Raw genomic sequence first — 8727 nt, forward strand, 5'->3', positions numbered from 1 at the left:
AGTTTTATCTCCGGACAAGCAGAAAGAGTCTGAATATAAAATCAGCAGTAGGTTTTTTGATAAGACATGTGTACGTTCGAAATGTGGCGTAGTGGATAAAGTACTTGGTAAAATTTTATAGTAAGACACACTATTCTTGAGGTTTAAAGTATGATACCATAGTGAACTACTTAGGACATGACTGACAGAACGAGGGCATGCTAACTCGTAGATTATATAAAGAATTCCAGTTGAAATTCCGTGTAGATTTCAGAGTTTGACAAAATGAACCTGAAGAAGGCTGGAGGTTACATCGACCGAAATATTCTGAATATAACACAAGATGCGGACATTAATCCAAATAATATGCAAAGTTATAAGCTTAAAACAATGTTGATCGATTTTTGTTTTGTTTTGTGTTTTACACTAGCATGTCACCAATTGCCAAGGCCAAAGTCCATTCGAGGATAAGTGTTAATGTGATTGCCAATTGAATGCTTAACTATTCTATGGGAAGGTTAAAAACTATATTTAATTTAGCGTAAACACATTGATAAATATGAAACAGCTTACATTTTTTGCTACTCATGTAAACAAAGGCATAAGCTTAGAAAAATGTGTTTCCTTTTTTAAACATACAATTCCAGGATCAACAAGATTGTTATTTTATTACAAGAAGATAAAAAACTGAAAGAGGATCGATCAACATTATTTGTTGGCGCTGAACTTGAAAGCAACCATGTTGTCGCCTGCAAGGACTCAAATGTAATACAGCAGAGAATAATAAACACCGATGGTTGGGTTTTATTGTAAGTCGATCCTCTTCGAGTTACTTTTTGCAAAAAAGAGAAGAAAAAAAATCATATATTTATTACATACGATCGGTTTTTAGATCAATTAATTCTGCATTATATAAACAATAGTTTCTATTTAATCCATTAATGGATTAGATTCCCCAAACCTATCAAACTGATGTTTAACAACTGTATGAATTTTAAAATTATATACAAGATTTAGAAAATGTCAATGTTTTTTGTATGTGTGTATGCGTCTTCTCTTTACAAACAAAAAAAAAATGAGAGAATTTACATATAAACTAAAATTGTATTTATGTGTAAAATTTTTTTCAAAGAAAACAAAAATATGTGTATCCACTTTTTTTCGAACTGTTATCCCCATCTTTATAGTTATTGTTTCACCATGTTTCGACCAACTTGTCCTCTGACCTTCTTCAGGTGATTAATCGCGACGGGGTAGGGATGCCGAGTCTTGTAGTTACTCCCTTCTATATTTGTTGTCTCACCACGTTTTGGCCAAATAATCCTCTGACCTGCTTTGGGCAGGATTGAACCCGCTATCTCCAGACAATGCTCGTGATGAAACAACAACAACAACAAATAGGAAGATAAGGATAACAGTCTGCAAAAAAAAAATAAATAAATAAAATAAAATGAACACACAAATTATGAAGTCTCATCTCAAAGCATTCTAAAAAATAAAAATGATAACATAATTGTTGTGGAGACGCCCACTAATTAGCATACGTGGGTGAACAAGATATAGATAAAGGTATCAAGTCAGCAAGACCGGGGAGCTGTGTTCGAACGCCGGATAGGCAAGACGCATGTGCCGGTTGCTCCATGAAAGACTTTAACACGCCCTCTGCCGGACAATCTTCCAACTGCAGTACAACTGCACGTTTGTAAATATGTATTATATATCCGTCTTAATATATTTGTTTTACCTTTACTTTCTGCGTTCGTGTTGTTATTGATACAGACACAACAGTGGCGATGGGATTTCGAAAAAAGATTTACGTGTGAGAAAATACACTATCAAACCCAACAATAATAAATAACAACAGAAATAGTACTGCATTAGAAGTGCTCCCTTAATAGAGATATAGGGGCGACTTCTTTTAAAAGTTCAAATATATCCTATTTTGATTAAATTTAAACGTTACGTAAAAAATTACCCATGTGCGAGCCTTTTCTAGTCTCGCACAAAAACACACATTCACATTTCAAGCTATGTCATATACATACGCGCACACAAACATGTCCACACACGTACACATATTCACGTTCGCGTACATACACTCACATTCACGTATATATACACACACGCTAACGTATACACGTGTACTCACACACGCGCACAAGAACGCACATATGGACGACGTCACTTCCGCTTTCTAGGGAAATATACACATGCGCAAAAGACACTCCGGAAACGAGTATAAAACAAAGAGCAATAACCGGCTTCTTTCTCTTTTAGGACCAGCTCTCGACCAGAGAGGTTGGGCTAACCAACCGCCTCCCTTTCGGGAGGCGCGCGCGTCAACACCCCTGCGACTATGTATAGGGCACGAGCTAACAGACCGTATGTATACATTCTCACTCTTTCTCTCTCTATCTACTACTGGTCCCTGAGAACACCACCGCGTAGCTGACTGCTAACATGGCGTACAGCTTAACCTCTATCCTCTTCTTTGTCTACACGCCAAACTATAGACCATTCGTTTCATTATTTTTTTGTGGTGAGCTAGGGTATTATATCTCCTGGTCCGCAACACCCAAGAAAGACTATAGAAGCTGGTTCAAATCTCTATGTTATCCTCTATGTACTAAATCCCCATGAACTACCTTAAAACTGCAGATGCGTATATCTGATTCTAATAAAATTTAAATCATATATACAAGACACTGCTTTAGAGTTTTCAAACCTTTTTACTTCTTCTGGCTTTATTAGTGGGCGAAACAAGAGACAGTAAAAATTAAAAAAAAGTGGTGATCTAAACATAGTGAAAAAAAGACGTAGTAGTGTTACTCATTCAATCCCGGACAACATTGGATCTTCCTGCTTGTTTGTAACAGAGTATGTGCGCGCATGTCGCAGCTGTATGCAAATGATCAAGCCGTATGCGAGATCACGTCATGACAAGGAAAAAAGATTATAAAACGAACGTGTGTGCAGACACATGATCACGTTAAAGACACTTGTGTGACGTCACAACCGAGACGAGAAGTCACGCGTTGGCCGGAGAAAGAAGAATAGAGGTCATTTGTTAAAACTTGAAACAACGAGTTGAATTTCTTTCCTATTCCTCGTCTTTGTCTCCTTCGCAACGGTGTCTACATGTTAGCACGTGTGTAATTTGTGATGTTGACGTTACGTGTTGATTATCAGAACAAGTCAAAATTAGAAGATTATAAGAACAGGTCAACTTTCTTTGGATTAATATTAAAAAAAAAAAAAAAACAATTACATGCTGGCAAATATTTGTCTGCTTTTACAAAATTGACTTCAAAACTAATTTATCTCTGGTTTTTAACCGTTATTGTATCATCATCATCATATTCAGTTTAACACTTGTTTGACCTTCTGCTATATGCTTAACGACTTCTAGAAAATTGACTTTCAAACCAAGCTATCTCTGGCCAGGTTTTAATTTATTTCTTAAGTCCATCACTATTACTTTTAGCCAGCTTTTCCTTATCTACCCCTCCCAACTAGCCTTGCTAGGTGAAATGTTCTACAATTACTAACCCAAGAGCGCTTATCAATTCTTTTAAGATGACCATACCATGGAAGTCTTCTTTTCCGAACACATCGCTCTATACTGTCAGATTTAATCTTTCTTTGAGGTCAACAGAATTAAGCATGTCTTTAAGACTCACATTACACATCCATCAAATCATTTGTCTGCGCCTGTTCTCACTCCTCAATATAAATATATTAGTGATAGTGAATGACTCAACGGATCACACTGAGTGTGGGTTATTTTGTCTGAATTTGGAAAAGTTAATCTACAAAGTTAGTCAACAATTTTTTTTTTAATAAAAAGTCGATATCAAAAATTAGTCTTTCTAATTGCTATGTACGCTCCCCCTCCCACGCATCGTTCTCTCCTCGGTTATGGGTTAAATAGAATTACTGTTAGTGATGATATTCCCTGTTGTTTAGATTGGACTATTTCAGTTTTTATTTGTTCTTTCCTTCAGAGAGAAAGATAAAAGCAAGTGCGATACACACTAATAAATGATAGGAAGGAATAGAACAACAGTGAGAGAGGGTGAAAGTGATAAATAGAAATATCACAGAAGATGGGTCACTTAGTGAGAACAGTTAAAACGGAAGTTTTTTTCAAATATAATCCTAAGGACGAGGAATATTTTAGCATGCATTTTGTATGATTAAAATATATTGGAAAATATCTTCGGGAAACAAAAGTTGATTTATATTTGCTTTGTGGCTATCTGGTCGGTTACCAGAAACAGTTTTTGATGACTTTTTTCTTGTGGCAGGTTGAAGACAAAAAACAGATTCTTTAAATATGAATTTGATTGACTCCTAGCAGTAGACACAAAATATTGAAACGGTTATTCGTATTATTTGGATTCATCGGACTACTGTCCTCATCTTGAGTGTGATTTTCACAACGTTCCAGTCGACTTAACCTACGACATTCTTCAAGTGCATCTTGTCAAACTCGAGATTTTTTCTGCTGAATTCTGGAATTTGGACGGAATTTCGAATGGAACCATTTATTTACTTCACGGGACTAGCATGCTCTTGTTCTGTCAGCCATGACTGGATAGAGGTTCTAAGTAATTCGCAGTTGTATTTTTCGGTCATCTACCCTGAGAATTTAACCTTAAAAAAAATATCACTTTTACAATTGATTTTTCCAAACACTCTAACCACAGCACCAGGAGTCCTTGCGGATGAGAATAGTAGTCTAAAGATTACAAATAATAGGAATAACCAATCCTCATCCCAAAAATTCAGAACTGTAATTGAAATGGTTCTTTTATTTTTTTTCAAAATTGCAAAGACATGTGTTTCCTCTGCTTCTGATTAACTAACGTAAGAAACAATATTTTAACATAATATTTGTTTTTTAGTCCCCCAACAAAAGGAGGGTGGACCTGTAAATTCACCCTTGTCTGTTGGTCCGTTTGCACTTTTCTCAATAACTGCGCTTTGGAATTTTTTGAAATTTTGCACAGACATTAAACATTATTATCCATCATAGCCTTGAGCCCCTAAGGGGCATAGGCCATCTACAACTTTGTAGATGCTTTTGTAGCGACTGAGTTCTTTTTACGGGGTGAGGGTGCTGGCCCAATGCCCAACCTTCCCAGAATGTACATACAGCGCCTAGCCTTCCCAAATGGTCACCCATCTGGTACTGGCCAGGCTCAACATTGCTTAACTTCGGTGATCTGGCGAGAACCGGTGTGTCAACGTGATTGTGCTGTACAAACATTAAAAATGATATGAGTAAAAAAGCAACAAAACAGATTTTCCGGAAAACTCCGGTTGTACTCCTAGGGGGGGGGGCTTTCATGTTAAATGGCTAAAGTTGACATTTTTGTGCTTATTAAAAAAAAATACATGACTTGGATTTTTATAAAACTTTCTGAAAAGTTGTAAAACTGATTTCTATATAATTTTGTTTGCTTATACTTTGCAATCCTCTTGGGTGTTCCCCATGGGTTATTTTAGGGCAAATAAAAATACTCCATTTTTGGGACTATCTTACCATATTTATCCAAAATTTTCTGTGTATGTCTATTTAGCAGTTTTGCATGGTGCTGAACTCAAATTAAATATGTTAAGCTTCGGGAACTTTTGGGGCTAAATGGGGGGGGGGCAAATGATGGACTTAGTTATTTCTTTTTTTGCATGGTGCAGAACTACAATTTACATATGTTAAGGCCTAATACTGCACCGTTTGTTCATTTTCACTAGGATTTGATGTCCCCTGGGGACTTTTGGGGCTAAATGGGGATAGGGCAAATGCTGATCCAAGTCATTTTTTTAGGCCTTGTTCACTGTGCACTTACGGGGGACCATGCATGCTTCACTTGTTTTTTTTCCTAGGGTATGAGTGTGTGGGTGGGCATTGCTTATTAAGGCCCAAAGGTCACTCAAGGGTGTATTATTCAGCGTCAGGTGTCTGGTGAGACAACATTGTACTGGTCAGTAATGATGGAACTTAGGTAAAATTTGATTATTTAAGAGGATGGCTCAAGTATTTGTTTACAGTAAACTTGAAAACGGTTATGTTGAAGTCAGCTGGTAAAAACCGCTGTGGTATCTCGTTACACAGTCAAGTAGTTCTAAAAAATAATTTTCGTTTAGTTTTAAGCACAGATAAAGAATTAGGGAAATAGTTGACGGTTGTTGCAGCTAGACGAGTATTTTTTACAAATGTTTTACGGGGCAGGAGAGAAACTCAGTCGAGCACGCATCATCTATAATATAAATCTCACCTGTTTGTTTAAAGGTATGCATGTTTTTATATTACGTCGACAGAAGCGACAGATTTTCACGAGATTGGTATCGTTTTGAATCTCAACCCCTCGGACGACAAATATCGAAAAATTGGCTAAAACCGTTAACTCCTTCATCCTCAACTGGGCACTTTTTTTACAAGGAGGGGTCGCTTTTTTTCGCCAATATTTTCGAAAGTCATCTCCTCTTTTCGATTGACTAGCCTTAATTTAAACATATGTCACTTCCGAATTGACGATGAGCGCAACAGCAAAGACGTCACATTTTTTTTCATGTTCTTTTCCTCCTTCGCGGTACTTCGAGCCTGCCTGCCCGCCATCACTTTTTTTTGTTTTTTGCTCAACACACACCTCGGAACACCTGGGCAATGCCGGGCAACCATGCTAGTAAAAAAATAGAGCAGAGTCAGACTTGCAATATCTCTTCTGTGATCCGATAGTAAATAAAGTGAGATCATTAATCTTTTTCATTCTCTTATATTTGTGTTTCCAGAATCCATTGCTTAACCCTTCCTGCAATAATTACGTATCAGCAAAACTAGATTCAAACAGTTATCTGCATTTGGAGATGCGTTGTAATTTTTTCCTTTTTCTGAATAGAAACTTGTAAACTGAATAACTGCATTGAAATTAATTTGATTAAAGCTCAAACATTTTCTGTTGTGTCCGTGTTATGCTCAGCTAATCTTGAACGAATTTAGTTAATTGCTACAGAGTAAATTGCCATAACGTTTTTAGTGTTGGTGTCACCCAATGTCCATACGCATATGCAGCACGATAGAGTTGACAAAATCAGAGAACTACTGGGGTTTAATTGATCGTTTTATTCCCTAGGTAGCGTGCGAGGTTAATGTGGGTGTCACATGACTTGTAGTTGGTGTTTATTTTCTGACTGCTTCTCTAAAATAAATAAATGTATATATCTATAAAAGTGAAATTCTTTGTGTGTGTACATTTCCCGATCAAACTACTCTGCCAATTTTCAGTCTACGGACGTGAGATTTGAGAAAAGGGATATTGAGATTTGGGAAAATCTATTCATCGGTTTTCAGTCAGAAATTTGTCTAGGGGTCAAAGTTCAACGATTTGACCTCTGAAAAAACTACCAATTTTGGGTCTAAACACTTGAAATTTTAGATGTCGGTTCCTTGGACATGGATCAAACTTTTTAATTTGATTTGAGCCCAAAACAATAAATGTTAAGAGATCAAAATTAGGATCAAAGTAAAACAAAAATTTACCTCTGCGGTCTCTACGAAATTACTCAGCCAATTTTTGGTCTAAGCATTTGAAATTTTACATAAAATGTATTCAGACATAGAGAGAGCTTTTTAATTGGTTTTTGGCCCAAAATTTAGCTACCAAGGTGTTTAAGTTCAAAAGGTTTGACCTTTGCGGTTACTAGCAAACTAATCAACCAATTTTGGGTGTAAACATTGGAAATTTTACATAAAGGATATTTAGACATGTAGGAAGCTTTTTAATCAGTTTTTGGGGTTAAAATTGCCTGCCAAGAAGTCAAAGATGAAAGAGTTGACCTTTGCAGACTCTACTAAGCTTCTCTGCTAATTTTGGATCTAAACACTTAAAATTTTAGATGTTGGTTACGTGGACACGATTCAAACATTATTTTATAAAGCCCCCCTCCTGGGTTGAGCACTACCGTAAATAATCTTGGTCGCCACTTAATTTAGCTGAAAAAATGCGAAGCTCGCGGTTTGTTTACAAACAAACGTTTGAGCCCTCTACGAGCGGCGGACGGATGTTTATTTAAATAGACATTCGGACGGATTAATTTGCGGCCACCGCTTCCATAGTCAGGGGGTAGAACTGCCGACTGTCATCACGACGGTTCTAGGTTCGATCCTCGGCTTGGGATAGGTGTTAGTCTAGCGGCACTGATGAGTTGTGAAACAACGGAACAGATCTGTATGTCGATGACTAAAATATATTTTATATATATATATATATATATATATATATATATATATGCACATTTAGTTATGAACAGTACATAGGGCCCGGGCAAAGCCGGGCTAAACTGCTACTAAATAAATAAAAGTAGACTTTATAAAATGCACTCCTCTTATATTTTTACTTGTCTATATTATATTCCTATTATTGTGTCTGCCTGTTCCACTTTTTCTCAAAACTACTAGGCTGATCTCGGCGAAATTTTGTATGGACCTTTGTTATAAGGTGTAGCTAACTATTATGGCACCCATTCAATAAACAGTTAGGGATTAATAGGGATTAGTATTTAATGCAAGTAACTGGGCACAAATATAGCCACATTCAACCAGCAATGTGGCATAACGCACTCATTTTTAGTCAATGGTTTATAACTTTTGCCTTAATTTGTTTCCCAAGGCTTTTGATTTCTCACATATATAAATCACATGAAATATATGCCAAAATATTCCTGTTTTGACGATTGAGTTATATA

The 8727-nt window shown here is 36.5% G+C and overlaps 1 pseudogene; it reads right to left on the minus strand.

Moving 5' to 3' along the window:
• Nucleotides 1-5130: 5130 nt before the first annotated feature.
• Nucleotides 5131-5247, minus strand: LOC145244035 (5S ribosomal RNA; annotated as a pseudogene).
• Nucleotides 5248-8727: the final 3480 nt, after the last annotated feature.

Source organism: Euprymna scolopes, chromosome 22, assembly GCF_053919585.1.
Source record: "Euprymna scolopes isolate OS-2025 chromosome 22, ASM5391958v1, whole genome shotgun sequence".
NCBI classification, from domain to species: domain Eukaryota; kingdom Metazoa; phylum Mollusca; class Cephalopoda; order Sepiida; family Sepiolidae; genus Euprymna; species Euprymna scolopes.